This window comes from Rhinoderma darwinii, assembly GCF_050947455.1.
Source record: "Rhinoderma darwinii isolate aRhiDar2 chromosome 5 unlocalized genomic scaffold, aRhiDar2.hap1 SUPER_5_unloc_21, whole genome shotgun sequence".
Lineage (NCBI taxonomy): Eukaryota > Metazoa > Chordata > Amphibia > Anura > Rhinodermatidae > Rhinoderma > Rhinoderma darwinii.
In genome coordinates this window covers 114,450-129,612 of record NW_027461778.1, presented here as the reverse complement: position 1 = coordinate 129,612, position 15,163 = coordinate 114,450, and the positions used below count along the sequence as shown (strand labels likewise).

At 47.7% G+C, this 15,163-nt stretch overlaps 10 non-coding genes across 10 annotated transcripts; all 10 read right to left on the bottom strand.

Moving 5' to 3' along the window:
• Positions 1-802: 802 nt before the first annotated feature.
• LOC142687226 (U2 spliceosomal RNA) lies at positions 803-993 on the bottom strand. The gene has a single exon (XR_012856473.1). It is a non-coding gene; the product is annotated as a U2 spliceosomal RNA (small nuclear RNA).
• A 1,284-nt stretch (positions 994-2,277) lies between these two features.
• On the bottom strand, positions 2,278-2,468 carry LOC142687225 (U2 spliceosomal RNA). The gene has a single exon (XR_012856472.1). It is a non-coding gene; the product is annotated as a U2 spliceosomal RNA (small nuclear RNA).
• A 1,296-nt stretch (positions 2,469-3,764) lies between these two features.
• LOC142687224 (U2 spliceosomal RNA) lies at positions 3,765-3,955 on the bottom strand. The gene has a single exon (XR_012856471.1). It is a non-coding gene; the product is annotated as a U2 spliceosomal RNA (small nuclear RNA).
• Positions 3,956-5,259: 1,304 nt separating this feature from the next.
• Positions 5,260-5,450, bottom strand: LOC142687223 (U2 spliceosomal RNA). The gene has a single exon (XR_012856470.1). It is a non-coding gene; the product is annotated as a U2 spliceosomal RNA (small nuclear RNA).
• A 1,280-nt stretch (positions 5,451-6,730) lies between these two features.
• On the bottom strand, positions 6,731-6,921 carry LOC142687222 (U2 spliceosomal RNA). Its single transcript, XR_012856469.1, has one exon. It is a non-coding gene; the product is annotated as a U2 spliceosomal RNA (small nuclear RNA).
• Positions 6,922-8,225: 1,304 nt separating this feature from the next.
• On the bottom strand, positions 8,226-8,416 carry LOC142687288 (U2 spliceosomal RNA). The gene has a single exon (XR_012856529.1). It is a non-coding gene; the product is annotated as a U2 spliceosomal RNA (small nuclear RNA).
• Positions 8,417-9,708: 1,292 nt separating this feature from the next.
• Positions 9,709-9,899, bottom strand: LOC142687221 (U2 spliceosomal RNA). Its single transcript, XR_012856468.1, has one exon. It is a non-coding gene; the product is annotated as a U2 spliceosomal RNA (small nuclear RNA).
• A 1,296-nt stretch (positions 9,900-11,195) lies between these two features.
• Positions 11,196-11,386, bottom strand: LOC142687220 (U2 spliceosomal RNA). The gene has a single exon (XR_012856467.1). It is a non-coding gene; the product is annotated as a U2 spliceosomal RNA (small nuclear RNA).
• A 1,288-nt stretch (positions 11,387-12,674) lies between these two features.
• Positions 12,675-12,865, bottom strand: LOC142687219 (U2 spliceosomal RNA). The gene has a single exon (XR_012856466.1). It is a non-coding gene; the product is annotated as a U2 spliceosomal RNA (small nuclear RNA).
• Positions 12,866-14,141: 1,276 nt separating this feature from the next.
• On the bottom strand, positions 14,142-14,332 carry LOC142687216 (U2 spliceosomal RNA). Its single transcript, XR_012856464.1, has one exon. It is a non-coding gene; the product is annotated as a U2 spliceosomal RNA (small nuclear RNA).
• Between the last annotated feature and the right edge of the window lie 831 nt (positions 14,333-15,163).

Genomic DNA, 15,163 nt, shown 5'->3' with positions numbered 1-15,163 from the left:
CGGTGAGGCTCAGTCAGTCACTCAGTGTTGCCTGAGAGGGCAACACTGCAACAGCCGGCCGCCAGGCTGTCTTTTTTTTGCACAGCTAGTTGCCTCCAGGAGGCCACAAGAGGGAGACAAGGGACTGCAAAATGGAAAATAGGCATCCACCAACTTTACAGACAACTTCTCCTTGCTCCTACAACCTCCATCCTTGCACAGTTTGTTATTCTTCTAGGTAACATAGTAACAAATCCAAATTGCTGCTCTCTTTGTAGGCAAGCAAGGCTTTGTTGCAACTGCAATTCTTACTTCTTCTTGAAATGTAGGGACGACAGTACATTCCATCACATCCATCTAGTGTACACAGGTAGGTCCATTGTGGCGGGCAGGCGAGCGGGCGGGCTGCTTTATTGGCTGTTTGCTGTTCCCCTACTCCACTCCACTATTTGACTGTTGTGCTGCATCAATCAATCAATCAATCAATCAATCAATCAATCAATCAATCAATCAATCAATCAATCAGTGGCTGGCTCAGGTGCAGCTCTTTAACTTACCTAAAAGGGAGGGCGGAGAGAAGACAAGGAAGGTGAATGAGGTGTTCCAATGTGAAATGCCGGAAACACAGAAACACAGACGACACACAACAAGAGGTGGCAATCTATTCATTAATTGCATTTAATCAATGAGCTCATTATCACTCATGCATTGTCCAACAGGTGTTGAAATAATGGGATTAAAAGGGGAGATCCCTTCAGAAAGACAGAAACAATAGCAAAGACAAAAAACACTTTTGGAATCTGCTTTTAGTCAACACATAAGGAAAGGGTGCACCGGTCCTGGAAATACTGCAATACCAGGTCAATGCGTGGAGTGGACAGAGCAAGCTCTATTTCCATCTCCCTGTTCTAAAAATCCATTTAATATATGGTCCCCAGATAGGGGACGTATCAGATATTAAACTGATAAGAACAGATACTACACTTGATCTTAGCCAAAAGGCCGAGAAGCGATAACCCGAACGGGCCGCGCGTTGCCCGAGCCTGCCCGATACTGCTGTTCAGCCCTTGCAGCGATTCAGCCTACTTCTAGGCAATTCCATGGGGCCCTGCAGGCTCACACACTCACAGCTACACGGGAGGTGAATAAAGGCCGGAGAGGAAGCCAGACAGGATTTGCTTCTTTTGCTTGCACCACAATGCAGTGCTGAAAGAGGAGGAATCTACATAAAAACGCCTTCCTGGCAACGCCCAAATGCCCTGCTGCCATGCAGATAAACACTGGCAGCGGCAGCAAGTGCATGCCCACAGCCACCCCTTGTTCCTTCACACCTTGTATCAGCTGTAATCCAGTCCAGTCCAGTGCTGCCTGCTGAGCAGCACTGACCAACACTGCCTGGGCCCAGGCTTTTATCTCTGAGGCCCCATTATGATGTCAGAAAGCTGGCTCTGGAATCCTGAGGGCTCCACTATGACACGTGCAAAGTTCCGTCTGAACTTTATATAAGACGGTGAGGCTCAGTCAGTCACTCAGTGTTGCCTGAGAGGGCAACACTGCTACAGCCGGCCGCCAGGCTGTCTTTTTTTTGCACAGCTAGTTGCCTCCAGGAGGCCACAAGAGGGAGACAAGGGACTGCAAAATGGAAAATAGGCATCCACCAACTTTACAGACAACTTCTCCTTGCTCCTACAACCTCCATCCTTGCACAGTTTGTTATTCTTCTAGGTAACATAGTAACAAATCCAAATTGCTGCTCTCTTTGTAGGCAAGCAAGGCTTTGTTGCAACTGCAATTCTTACTTCTTCTTGAAATGTAGGGACGACAGTACATTCCATCACATCCATCTAGTGTACACAGGTAGGTCCATTGTGGCGGGCAGGCGAGCGGGCGGGCTGCTTTATTGGCTGTTTGCTGTTCCCCTACTCCACTCCACTATTTGACTGTTGTGCTGCATCAATCAATCAATCAATCAATCAATCAATCAATCAATCAATCAATCAGTGGCTGGCTCAGGTGCAGCTCTTTAACTTACCTAAAAGGGAGGGCGGAGAGAAGACAAGGAAGGTGAATGAGGTGTTCCAATGTGAAATGCCGGAAACACAGAAACACAGACGACACACAACAAGAGGTGGCAATCTATTCATTAATTGCATTTAATCAATGAGCTCATTATCACTCATGCATTGTCCAACAGGTGTTGAAATAATGGGATTAAAAGGGGAGATCCCTTCAGAAAGACAGAAACAATAGCAAAGACAAAAAACACTTTTGGAATCTGCTTTTAGTCAACACATAAGGAAAGGGTGCACCGGTCCTGGAAATACTGCAATACCAGGTCAATGCGTGGAGTGGACAGAGCAAGCTCTATTTCCATCTCCCTGTTCTAAAAATCCATTTAATATATGGTCCCCAGATAGGGGACGTATCAGATATTAAACTGATAAGAACAGATACTACACTTGATCTTAGCCAAAAGGCCGAGAAGCGATAACCCGAACGGGCCGCGCGTTGCCCGAGCCTGCCCGATACTGCTGTTCAGCCCTTGCAGCGATTCAGCCTACTTCTAGGCAATTCCATGGGGCCCTGCAGGCTCACACACTCACAGCTACACGGGAGGTGAATAAAGGCCGGAGAGGAAGCCAGACAGGATTTGCTTCTTTTGCTTGCACCACAATGCAGTGCTGAAAGAGGAGGAATCTACATAAAAACGCCTTCCTGGCAACGCCCAAATGCCCTGCTGCCATGCAGATAAACACTGGCAGCGGCATCAAGTGCATGCCCACAGCCACCCCTTGTTCCTTCACACCTTGTATCAGCTGTAATCCAGTCCAGTCCAGTGCTGCCTGCTGAGCAGCACTGACCAACACTGCCTGGGCCCAGGCTTTTATCTCTGAGGCCCCATTATGATGTCAGAAAGCTGGCTCTGGAATCCTGAGGGCTCCACTATGACACGTGCAAAGTTCCGTCTGAACTTTATATAAGACGGTGAGGCTCAGTCAGTCACTCAGTGTTGCCTGAGAGGGCAACACTGCAACAGCCGGCCGCCAGGCTGTCTTTTTTTTGCACAGCTAGTTGCCTCCAGGAGGCCACAAGAGGGAGACAAGGGACTGCAAAATGGAAAATAGGCATCCACCAACTTTACAGACAACTTCTCCTTGCTCCTACAACCTCCATCCTTGCACAGTTTGTTATTCTTCTAGGTAACATAGTAACAAATCCAAATTGCTGCTCTCTTTGTAGGCAAGCAAGGCTTTGTTGCAACTGCAATTCTTACTTCTTCTTGAAATGTAGGGACGACAGTACATTCCATCACATCCATCTAGTGTACACAGGTAGGTCCATTGTGGCGGGCAGGCGAGCGGGCGGGCTGCTTTATTGGCTGTTTGCTGTTCCCCTACTCCACTCCACTATTTGACTGTTGTGCTGCATCAATCAATCAATCAATCAATCAATCAATCAATCAATCAATCAATCAATCAATCAATCAGTGGCTGGCTCAGGTGCAGCTCTTTAACTTACCTAAAAGGGAGGGCGGAGAGAAGACAAGGAAGGTGAATGAGGTGTTCCAATGTGAAATGCCGGAAACACAGAAACACAGACGACACACAACAAGAGGTGGCAATCTATTCATTAATTGCATTTAATCAATGAGCTCATTATCACTCATGCATTGTCCAACAGGTGTTGAAATAATGGGATTAAAAGGGGAGATCCCTTCAGAAAGACAGAAACAATAGCAAAGACAAAAAACACTTTTGGAATCTGCTTTTAGTCAACACATAAGGAAAGGGTGCACCGGTCCTGGAAATACTGCAATACCAGGTCAATGCGTGGAGTGGACAGAGCAAGCTCTATTTCCATCTCCCTGTTCTAAAAATCCATTTAATATATGGTCCCCAGATAGGGGACGTATCAGATATTAAACTGATAAGAACAGATACTACACTTGATCTTAGCCAAAAGGCCGAGAAGCGATAACCCGAACGGGCCGCGCGTTGCCCGAGCCTGCCCGATACTGCTGTTCAGCCCTTGCAGCGATTCAGCCTACTTCTAGGCAATTCCATGGGGCCCTGCAGGCTCACACACTCACAGCTACACGGGAGGTGAATAAAGGCCGGAGAGGAAGCCAGACAGGATTTGCTTCTTTTGCTTGCACCACAATGCAGTGCTGAAAGAGGAGGAATCTACATAAAAACGCCTTCCTGGCAACGCCCAAATGCCCTGCTGCCATGCAGATAAACACTGGCAGCGGCAGCAAGTGCATGCCCACAGCCACCCCTTGTTCCTTCACACCTTGTATCAGCTGTAATCCAGTCCAGTCCAGTGCTGCCTGCTGAGCAGCACTGACCAACACTGCCTGGGCCCAGGCTTTTATCTCTGAGGCCCCATTATGATGTCAGAAAGCTGGCTCTGGAATCCTGAGGGCTCCACTATGACACGTGCAAAGTTCCGTCTGAACTTTATATAAGACGGTGAGGCTCAGTCAGTCACTCAGTGTTGCCTGAGAGGGCAACACTGCAACAGCCGGCCGCCAGGCTGTCTTTTTTTTGCACAGCTAGTTGCCTCCAGGAGGCCACAAGAGGGAGACAAGGGACTGCAAAATGGAAAATAGGCATCCACCAACTTTACAGACAACTTCTCCTTGCTCCTACAACCTCCATCCTTGCACAGTTTGTTATTCTTCTAGGTAACATAGTAACAAATCCAAATTGCTGCTCTCTTTGTAGGCAAGCAAGGCTTTGTTGCAACTGCAATTCTTACTTCTTCTTGAAATGTAGGGACGACAGTACATTCCATCACATCCATCTAGTGTACACAGGTAGGTCCATTGTGGCGGGCAGGCGAGCGGGCGGGCTGCTTTATTGGCTGTTTGCTGTTCCCCTACTCCACTCCACTATTTGACTGTTGTGCTGCATCAATCAATCAATCAATCAATCAATCAATCAATCAATCAATCAATCAATCAATCAATCAATCAATCAGTGGCTGGCTCAGGTGCAGCTCTTTAACTTACCTAAAAGGGAGGGCGGAGAGAAGACAAGGAAGGTGAATGAGGTGTTCCAATGTGAAATGCCGGAAACACAGAAACACAGACGACACACAACAAGAGGTGGCAATCTATTCATTAATTGCATTTAATCAATGAGCTCATTATCACTCATGCATTGTCCAACAGGTGTTGAAATAATGGGATTAAAAGGGGAGATCCCTTCAGAAAGACAGAAACAATAGCAAAGACAAAAAACACTTTTGGAATCTGCTTTTAGTCAACACATAAGGAAAGGGTGCACCGGTCCTGGAAATACTGCAATACCAGGTCAATGCGTGGAGTGGACAGAGCAAGCTCTATTTCCATCTCCCTGTTCTAAAAATCCATTTAATATATGGTCCCCAGATAGGGGACGTATCAGATATTAAACTGATAAGAACAGATACTACACTTGATCTTAGCCAAAAGGCCGAGAAGCGATAACCCGAACGGGCCGCGCGTTGCCCGAGCCTGCCCGATACTGCTGTTCAGCCCTTGCAGCGATTCAGCCTACTTCTAGGCAATTCCATGGGGCCCTGCAGGCTCACACACTCACAGCTACACGGGAGGTGAATAAAGGCCGGAGAGGAAGCCAGACAGGATTTGCTTCTTTTGCTTGCACCACAATGCAGTGCTGAAAGAGGAGGAATCTACATAAAAACGCCTTCCTGGCAACGCCCAAATGCCCTGCTGCCATGCAGATAAACACTGGCAGCGGCAGAAAGTGCATGCCCACAGCCACCCCTTGTTCCTTCACACCTTGTATCAGCTGTAATCCAGTCCAGTCCAGTGCTGCCTGCTGAGCAGCACTGACCAACACTGCCTGGGCCCAGGCTTTTATCTCTGAGGCCCCATTATGATGTCAGAAAGCTGGCTCTGGAATCCTGAGGGCTCCACTATGACACGTGCAAAGTTCCGTCTGAACTTTATATAAGACGGTGAGGCTCAGTCAGTCACTCAGTGTTGCCTGAGAGGGCAACACTGCAACAGCCGGCCGCCAGGCTGTCTTTTTTTTGCACAGCTAGTTGCCTCCAGGAGGCCACAAGAGGGAGACAAGGGACTGCAAAATGGAAAATAGGCATCCACCAACTTTACAGACAACTTCTCCTTGCTCCTACAACCTACATCCTTGCACAGTTTGTTATTCTTCTAGGTAACATAGTAACAAATCCAAATTGCTGCTCTCTTTGTAGGCAAGCAAGGCTTTGTTGCAACTGCAATTCTTACTTCTTCTTGAAATGTAGGGACGACAGTACATTCCATCACATCCATCTAGTGTACACAGGTAGGTCCATTGTGGCGGGCAGGCGAGCGGGCGGGCTGCTTTATTGGCTGTTTGCTGTTCCCCTACTCCACTCCACTATTTGACTGTTGTGCTGCATCAATCAATCAATCAATCAATCAATCAATCAATCAATCAATCAGTGGCTGGCTCAGGTGCAGCTCTTTAAATTACCTAAAAGGGAGGGCGGAGAGAAGACAAGGAAGGTGAATGAGGTGTTCCAATGTGAAATGCCGGAAACACAGAAACACAGACGACACACAACAAGAGGTGGCAATCTATTCATTAATTGCATTTAATCAATGAGCTCATTATCACTCATGCATTGTCCAACAGGTGTTGAAATAATGGGATTAAAAGGGGAGATCCCTTCAGAAAGACAGAAACAATAGCAAAGACAAAAAACACTTTTGGAATCTGCTTTTAGTCAACACATAAGGAAAGGGTGCACCGGTCCTGGAAATACTGCAATACCAGGTCAATGCGTGGAGTGGACAGAGCAAGCTCTATTTCCATCTCCCTGTTCTAAAAATCCATTTAATATATGGTCCCCAGATAGGGGACGTATCAGATATTAAACTGATAAGAACAGATACTACACTTGATCTTAGCCAAAAGGCCGAGAAGCGATAACCCGAACGGGCCGCGCGTTGCCCGAGCCTGCCCGATACTGCTGTTCAGCCCTTGCAGCGATTCAGCCTACTTCTAGGCAATTCCATGGGGCCCTGCAGGCTCACACACTCACAGCTACACGGGAGGTGAATAAAGGCCGGAGAGGAAGCCAGACAGGATTTGCTTCTTTTGCTTGCACCACAATGCAGTGCTGAAAGAGGAGGAATCTACATAAAAACGCCTTCCTGGCAACGCCCAAATGCCCTGCTGCCATGCAGATAAACACTGGCAGCGGCAGCAAGTGCATGCCCACAGCCACCCCTTGTTCCTTCACACCTTGTATCAGCTGTAGTATCAGCTGTAATCCAGTCCAGTCCAGTGCTGCCTGCTGAGCAGCACTGACCAACACTGCCTGGGCCCAGGCTTTTATCTCTGAGGCCCCATTATGATGTCAGAAAGCTGGCTCTGGAATCCTGAGGGCTCCACTATGACACGTGCAAAGTTCCGTCTGAACTTTATATAAGACGGTGAGGCTCAGTCAGTCACTCAGTGTTGCCTGAGAGGGCAACACTGCAACAGCCGGCCGCCAGGCTGTCTTTTTTTTGCACAGCTAGTTGCCTCCAGGAGGCCACAAGAGGGAGACAAGGGACTGCAAAATGGAAAATAGGCATCCACCAACTTTACAGACAACTTCTCCTTGCTCCTACAACCTCCATCCTTGCACAGTTTGTTATTCTTCTAGGTAACATAGTAACAAATCCAAATTGCTGCTCTCTTTGTAGGCAAGCAAGGCTTTGTTGCAACTGCAATTCTTACTTCTTCTTGAAGTGTAGGGACGGACGACAGTACATTCCATCACATCCATCTAGTGTACACAGGTAGGTCCATTGTGGCGGGCAGGCGAGCGGGCGGGCTGCTTTATTGGCTGTTTGCTGTTCCCCTACTCCACTCCACTATTTGACTGTTGTGCTGCATCAATCAATCAATCAATCAATCAATCAATCAATCAATCAATCAATCAATCAGTGGCTGGCTCAGGTGCAGCTCTTTAACTTACCTAAAAGGGAGGGCGGAGAGAAGACAAGGAAGGTGAATGAGGTGTTCCAATGTGAAATGCCGGAAACACAGAAACACAGACGACACACAACAAGAGGTGGCAATCTATTCATTAATTGCATTTAATCAATGAGCTCATTATCACTCATGCATTGTCCAACAGGTGTTGAAATAATGGGATTAAAAGGGGAGATCCCTTCAGAAAGACAGAAACAATAGCAAAGACAAAAAACACTTTTGGAATCTGCTTTTAGTCAACACATAAGGAAAGGGTGCATCGGTCCTGGAAATACTGCAATACCAGGTCAATGCGTGGAGTGGACAGAGCAAGCTCTATTTCCATCTCCCTGTTCTAAAAATCCATTTAATATATGGTCCCCAGATAGGGGACGTATCAGATATTAAACTGATAAGAACAGATACTACACTTGATCTTAGCCAAAAGGCCGAGAAGCGATAACCCGAACGGGCCGCGCGTTGCCCGAGCCTGCCCGATACTGCTGTTCAGCCCTTGCAGCGATTCAGCCTACTTCTAGGCAATTCCATGGGGCCCTGCAGGCTCACACACTCACAGCTACACGGGAGGTGAATAAAGGCCGGAGAGGAAGCCAGACAGGATTTGCTTCTTTTGCTTGCACCACAATGCAGTGCTGAAAGAGGAGGAATCTACATAAAAACGCCTTCCTGGCAACGCCCAAATGCCCTGCTGCCATGCAGATAAACACTGGCAGCGGCAGCAAGTGCATGCCCACAGCCACCCCTTGTTCCTTCACACCTTGTATCAGCTGTAATCCAGTCCAGTCCAGTGCTGCCTGCTGAGCAGCACTGACCAACACTGCCTGGGCCCAGGCTTTTATCTCTGAGGCCCCATTATGATGTCAGAAAGCTGGCTCTGGAATCCTGAGGGCTCCACTATGACACGTGCAAAGTTCCGTCTGAACTTTATATAAGACGGTGAGGCTCAGTCAGTCACTCAGTGTTGCCTGAGAGGGCAACACTGCAACAGCCGGCCGCCAGGCTGTCTTTTTTTTGCACAGCTAGTTGCCTCCAGGAGGCCACAAGAGGGAGACAAGGGACTGCAAAATGGAAAATAGGCATCCACCAACTTTACAGACAACTTCTCCTTGCTCCTACAACCTCCATCCTTGCACAGTTTGTTATTCTTCTAGGTAACATAGTAACAAATCCAAATTGCTGCTCTCTTTGTAGGCAAGCAAGGCTTTGTTGCAACTGCAATTCTTACTTCTTCTTGAAATGTAGGGACGACAGTACATTCCATCACATCCATCTAGTGTACACAGGTAGGTCCATTGTGGCGGGCAGGCGAGCGGGCGGGCTGCTTTATTGGCTGTTTGCTGTTCCCCTACTCCACTCCACTATTTGACTGTTGTGCTGCATCAATCAATCAATCAATCAATCAATCAATCAATCAATCAATCAATCAATCAATCAGTGGCTGGCTCAGGTGCAGCTCTTTAACTTACCTAAAAGGGAGGGCGGAGAGAAGACAAGGAAGGTGAATGAGGTGTTCCAATGTGAAATGCCGGAAACACAGAAACACAGACGACACACAACAAGAGGTGGCAATCTATTCATTAATTGCATTTAATCAATGAGCTCATTATCACTCATGCATTGTCCAACAGGTGTTGAAATAATGGGATTAAAAGGGGAGATCCCTTCAGAAAGACAGAAACAATAGCAAAGACAAAAAACACTTTTGGAATCTGCTTTTAGTCAACACATAAGGAAAGGGTGCACCGGTCCTGGAAATACTGCAATACCAGGTCAATGCGTGGAGTGGACAGAGCAAGCTCTATTTCCATCTCCCTGTTCTAAAAATCCATTTAATATATGGTCCCCAGATAGGGGACGTATCAGATATTAAACTGATAAGAACAGATACTACACTTGATCTTAGCCAAAAGGCCGAGAAGCGATAACCCGAACGGGCCGCGCGTTGCCCGAGCCTGCCCGATACTGCTGTTCAGCCCTTGCAGCGATTCAGCCTACTTCTAGGCAATTCCATGGGGCCCTGCAGGCTCACACACTCACAGCTACACGGGAGGTGAATAAAGGCCGGAGAGGAAGCCAGACAGGATTTGCTTCTTTTGCTTGCACCACAATGCAGTGCTGAAAGAGGAGGAATCTACATAAAAACGCCTTCCTGGCAACGCCCAAATGCCCTGCTGCCATGCAGATAAACACTGGCAGCGGCAGCAAGTGCATGCCCACAGCCACCCCTTGTTCCTTCACACCTTGTATCAGCTGTAATCGAGTCCAGTCCAGTGCTGCCTGCTGAGCAGCACTGACCAACACTGCCTGGGCCCAGGCTTTTATCTCTGAGGCCCCATTATGATGTCAGAAAGCTGGCTCTGGAATCCTGAGGGCTCCACTATGACACGTGCAAAGTTCCGTCTGAACTTTATATAAGACGGTGAGGCTCAGTCAGTCACTCAGTGTTGCCTGAGAGGGCAACACTGCAACAGCCGGCCGCCAGGCTGTCTTTTTTTTGCACAGCTAGTTGCCTCCAGGAGGCCACAAGAGGGAGACAAGGGACTGCAAAATGGAAAATAGGCATCCACCAACTTTACAGACAACTTCTCCTTGCTCCTACAACCTCCATCCTTGCACAGTTTGTTATTCTTCTAGGTAACATAGTAACAAATCCAAATTGCTGCTCTCTTTGTAGGCAAGCAAGGCTTTGTTGCAACTGCAATTCTTACTTCTTCTTGAAATGTAGGGACGACAGTACATTCCATCACATCCATCTAGTGTACACAGGTAGGTCCATTGTGGCGGGCAGGCGAGCGGGCGGGCTGCTTTATTGGCTGTTTGCTGTTCCCCTACTCCACTCCACTATTTGACTGTTGTGCTGCATCAATCAATCAATCAATCAATCAATCAATCAATCAATCAATCAATCAATCAATCAATCAGTGGCTGGCTCAGGTGCAGCTCTTTAACTTACCTAAAAGGGAGGGCGGAGAGAAGACAAGGAAGGTGAATGAGGTGTTCCAATGTGAAATGCCGGAAACACAGAAACACAGACGACACACAACAAGAGGTGGCAATCTATTCATTAATTGCATTTAATCAATGAGCTCATTATCACTCATGCATTGTCCAACAGGTGTTGAAATAATGGGATTAAAAGGGGAGATCCCTTCAGAAAGACAGAAACAATAGCAAAGACAAAAAACACTTTTGGAATCTGCTTTTAGTCAACACATAAGGAAAGGGTGCACCGGTCCTGGAAATACTGCAATACCAGGTCAATGCGTGGAGTGGACAGAGCAAGCTCTATTTCCATCTCCCTGTTCTAAAAATCCATTTAATATATGGTCCCCAGATAGGGGACGTATCAGATATTAAACTGATAAGAACAGATACTACACTTGATCTTAGCCAAAAGGCCGAGAAGCGATAACCCGAACGGGCCGCGCGTTGCCCGAGCCTGCCCGATACTGCTGTTCAGCCCTTGCAGCGATTCAGCCTACTTCTAGGCAATTCCATGGGGCCCTGCAGGCTCACACACTCACAGCTACACGGGAGGTGAATAAAGGCCGGAGAGGAAGCCAGACAGGATTTGCTTCTTTTACTTGCACCACAATGCAGTGCTGAAAGAGGAGGAATCTACATAAAAACGCCTTCCTGGCAACGCCCAAATGCCCTGCTGCCATGCAGATAAACACTGGCAGCGGCAGCAAGTGCATGCCCACAGCCACCCCTTGTTCCTTCACACCTTGTATCAGCTGTAATCCAGTCCAGTCCAGTGCTGCCTGCTGAGCAGCACTGACCAACACTGCCTGGGCCCAGGCTTTTATCTCTGAGGCCCCATTATGATGTCAGAAAGCTGGCTCTGGAATCCTGAGGGCTCCACTATGACACGTGCAAAGTTCCGTCTGAACTTTATATAAGACGGTGAGGCTCAGTCAGTCACTCAGTGTTGCCTGAGAGGGCAACACTGCAACAGCCGGCCGCCAGGCTGTCTTTTTTTTGCACAGCTAGTTGCCTCCAGGAGGCCACAAGAGGGAGACAAGGGACTGCAAAATGGAAAATAGGCATCCACCAACTTTACAGACAACTTCTCCTTGCTCCTACAACCTCCATCCTTGCACAGTTTGTTATTCTTCTAGGTAACATAGTAACAAATCCAAATTGCTGCTCTCTTTGTAGGCAAGCAAGGCTTTGTTGCAACTGCAATTCTTACTTCTTCTTGAAATGTAGGGACGACAGTACATTCCATCACATCCATCTAGTGTACACAGGTAGGTCCATTGTGGCGGGCAGGCGAGCGGGCGGGCTGCTTTATTGGCTGTTTGCTGTTCCCCTACTCCACTCCACTATTTGACTGTTGTGCTGCATCAATCAATCAATCAATCAATCAATCAATCAATCAATCAATCAATCAATCAGTGGCTGGCTCAGGTGCAGCTCTTTAACTTACCTAAAAGGGAGGGCGGAGAGAAGACAAGGAAGGTGAATGAGGTGTTCCAATGTGAAATGCCGGAAACACAGAAACACAGACGACACACAACAAGAGGTGGCAATCTATTCATTAATTGCATTTAATCAATGAGCTCATTATCACTCATGCATTGTCCAACAGGTGTTGAAATAATGGGATTAAAAGGGGAGATCCCTTCAGAAAGACAGAAACAATAGCAAAGACAAAAAACACTTTTGGAATCTGCTTTTAGTCAACACATAAGGAAAGGGTGCACCGGTCCTGGAAATACTGCAATACCAGGTCAATGCGTGGAGTGGACAGAGCAAGCTCTATTTCCATCTCCCTGTTCTAAAAATCCATTTAATATATGGTCCCCAGATAGGGGACGTATCAGATATTAAACTGATAAGAACAGATACTACACTTGATCTTAGCCAAAAGGCCGAGAAGCGATAACCCGAACGGGCCGCGCGTTGCCCGAGCCTGCCCGATACTGCTGTTCAGCCCTTGCAGCGATTCAGCCTACTTCTAGGCAATTCCATGGGGCCCTGCAGGCTCACACACTCACAGCTACACGGGAGGTGAATAAAGGCCGGAGAGGAAGCCAGACAGGATTTGCTTCTTTTGCTTGCACCACAATGCAGTGCTGAAAGAGGAGGAATCTACATAAAAACGCCTTCCTGGCAACGCCCAAATGCCCTGCTGCCATGCAGATAAACACTGGCAGCGGCAGCAAGTGCATGCCCACAGCCACCCCTTGTTCCTTCACACCTTGTATCAGCTGTAATCCAGTCCAGTCCAGTGCTGCCTGCTGAGCAGCACTGACCAACACTGCCTGGGCCCAGGCTTTTATCTCTGAGGCCCCATTATGATGTCAGAAAGCTGGCTCTGGAATCCTGAGGGCTCCACTATGACACGTGCAAAGTTCCGTCTGAACTTTATATAAGACGGTGAGGCTCAGTCAGTCACTCAGTGTTGCCTGAGAGGGCAACACTGCAACAGCCGGCCGCCAGGCTGTCTTTTTTTTGCACAGCTAGTTGCCTCCAGGAGGCCACAAGAGGGAGACAAGGGACTGCAAAATGGAAAATAGGCATCCACCAACTTTACAGACAACTTCTCCTTGCTCCTACAACCTCCATCCTTGCACAGTTTGTTATTCTTCTAGGTAACATAGTAACAAATCCAAATTGCTGCTCTCTTTGTAGGCAAGCAAGGCTTTGTTGCAACTGCAATTCTTACTTCTTCTTGAAATGTAGGGACGACAGTACATTCCATCACATCCATCTAGTGTACACAGGTAGGTCCATTGTGGCGGGCAGGCGAGCGGGCGGGCTGCTTTATTGGCTGTTTGCTGTTCCCCTACTCCACTCCACTATTTGACTGTTGTGCTGCATCAATCAATCAATCAATCAATCAATCAATCAATCAATCAGTGGCTGGCTCAGGTGCAGCTCTTTAACTTACCTAAAAGGGAGGGCGGAGAGAAGACAAGGAAGGTGAATGAGGTGTTCCAATGTGAAATGCCGGAAACACAGAAACACAGACGACACACAACAAGAGGTGGCAATCTATTCATTAATTGCATTTAATCAATGAGCTCATTATCACTCATGCATTGTCCAACAGGTGTTGAAATAATGGGATTAAAAGGGGAGATCCCTTCAGAAAGACAGAAACAATAGCAAAGACAAAAAACACTTTTGGAATCTGCTTTTAGTCAACACATAAGGAAAGGGTGCACCGGTCCTGGAAATACTGCAATACCAGGTCAATGCGTGGAGTGGACAGAGCAAGCTCTATTTCCATCTCCCTGTTCTAAAAATCCATTTAATATATGGTCCCCAGATAGGGGACGTATCAGATATTAAACTGATAAGAACAGATACTACACTTGATCTTAGCCAAAAGGCCGAGAAGCGATAACCCGAACGGGCCGCGCGTTGCCCGAGCCTGCCCGATACTGCTGTTCAGCCCTTGCAGCGATTCAGCCTACTTCTAGGCAATTCCATGGGGCCCTGCAGGCTCACACACTCACAGCTACACGGGAGGTGAATAAAGGCCGGAGAGGAAGCCAGACAGGATTTGCTTCTTTTGCTTGCACCACAATGCAGTGCTGAAAGAGGAGGAATCTACATAAAAACGCCTTCCTGGCAACGCCCAAATGCCCTGCTGCCATGCAGATAAACACTGGCAGCGGCAGCAAGTGCATGCCCACAGCCACCCCTTGTTCCTTCACACCTTGTATCAGCTGTAATCCAGTCCAGTCCAGTGCTGCCTGCTGAGCAGCACTGACCAACACTGCCTGGGCCCAGGCTTTTATCTCTGAGGCCCCATTATGATGTCAGAAAGCTGGCTCTGGAATCCTGAGGGCTCCACTATGACACGTGCAAAGTTCCGTCTGAACTTTATATAAGACGGTGAGGCTCAGTCAGTCACTCAGTGTTGCCTGAGAGGGCAACACTGCAACAGCCGGCCGCCAGGCTGTCTTTTTTTTGCACAGCTAGTTGCCTCCAGGAGGCCACAAGAGGGAGACAAGGGACTGCAAAATGGAAAATAGGCATCCACCAACTTTACAGACAACTTCTCCTTGCTCCTACAACCTCCATCCTTGCACAGTTTGTTATTCTTCTAGGTAACATAGTAACAAATCCAAATTGCTGCTCTCTTTGTAGGCAAGCAAGGCTTTGTTGCAACTGCAATTCTTACTTCTTCTTGAAATGTAGGGACGACAGTACATTCCATCACATCCATC